The sequence below is a fragment of the Hemibagrus wyckioides genome, linkage group LG12, assembly GCF_019097595.1.
Source record: "Hemibagrus wyckioides isolate EC202008001 linkage group LG12, SWU_Hwy_1.0, whole genome shotgun sequence".
Classification (NCBI taxonomy): domain Eukaryota; kingdom Metazoa; phylum Chordata; class Actinopteri; order Siluriformes; family Bagridae; genus Hemibagrus; species Hemibagrus wyckioides.
The window spans coordinates 14,387,208-14,388,549 of record NC_080721.1 but is presented as its reverse complement, the minus strand read 5'-3'; positions in this window follow the sequence as shown (position 1 = coordinate 14,388,549).

Sequence of the window (1,342 nt, the reverse complement as noted above, 5' to 3'; positions counted from 1 at the left end):
GATGAAATATTTCATAGATTTCTATTTCATAAATCTCTGTACTTTAAAAGTCTCTATTTATAAAGGTCTTTGAGGCACAAGCTAAAATGAAAATACATTTATAATATGTGTTATTAGGTACCACATCTATTTCGACTGCAATTTGTATCATCAGTTAACTGTGTGATGTTGAGATTTATGTCATGGTTAAGTTCTGGATTGTGATTGGTGGTCAGGTGCTGATTAATTTTCGATACCAGCACCTCTGATGGTAGTGATGCTGCAATCGACAGGTTTATGTTAATGCACTTGTTCTAACAGGTTATGGTTTCTAGAGTAACAGCTTATTCACATAGACTATAGAGTGAAGATTCCACATAAAAGAAGTGTTGATATGGTGAAGGTTTGAATAAAGAGATGTTTATTTAACATTTAAGGAAGGAGTCTCCAGTGTGAGCTCTATGTAACACTCTGAAAAACTCTCCATTTGCCAGAGGCTGGTTAGAGAATGACTGTTTAATGAAGTTTATCACTGCTCTCTGATTATTATTCGGTATCCTTCAACAACATCTTCCGGATCCTGGAAACCAGCTACAATATTTCTCTCCTACCTCATTTCTCTTTTCTCTATAGCTTCTTGCCCTTCCATCCCTTCCAGGCCCTGACTCCTTTCCCCCCTACCATTGTAGTTAACCACAGACACTTTCCTCTCCTCACTTTCCTCATCCATGGACCTCCTCTGCCCTCTATCTTCTGAACCCAGGAAGATTTCTTGTCCCATTACTTGGCTATCGGATGTGTTATACAGCAACCAGAGAGAACAGCAGACAGAAAGCGGAAGAATTCCAAACTCGACACAGATCTCGCATCTTACCGTGTTCTGCTGTCCAAATTCTCATCTGAAGTAACTTCTGCTCATGACTGCATTCTACAGGGGAAAGCTGGAATGCACAACATCCTCACAACAGCTTTTCTTCACTACTGGCTTCTCTTGCTCTGTCCTCCATGACTACAGAAGACTTTGCCACCTGGAAAGATTAACCTACATCTACCCTTTACCACAGACTCAGGGTTCTCCTTCTACTTCACACAAGTCATCTTGAGATCCTACCAGTCATCTTGTCCTGCAATCCTTTTACCTGCCCACTGGATCCTATCCGTTCTACAATGCTCCAGACCATCACAAAGACCTCCTCTCCTGCATCAGTGGCTCTGTAACATCTGGTCATATATCAACTTCACTCAAGGGTTTTTCAATGTTTGAGCAAGGGTTGTATTCCCATCCTGAAAAATCCTGCTCTGAATCCCTTAGACATCAGCAACTACAGATTGTTTCACACTTTTCTTTCTAAAATCCTTCAAC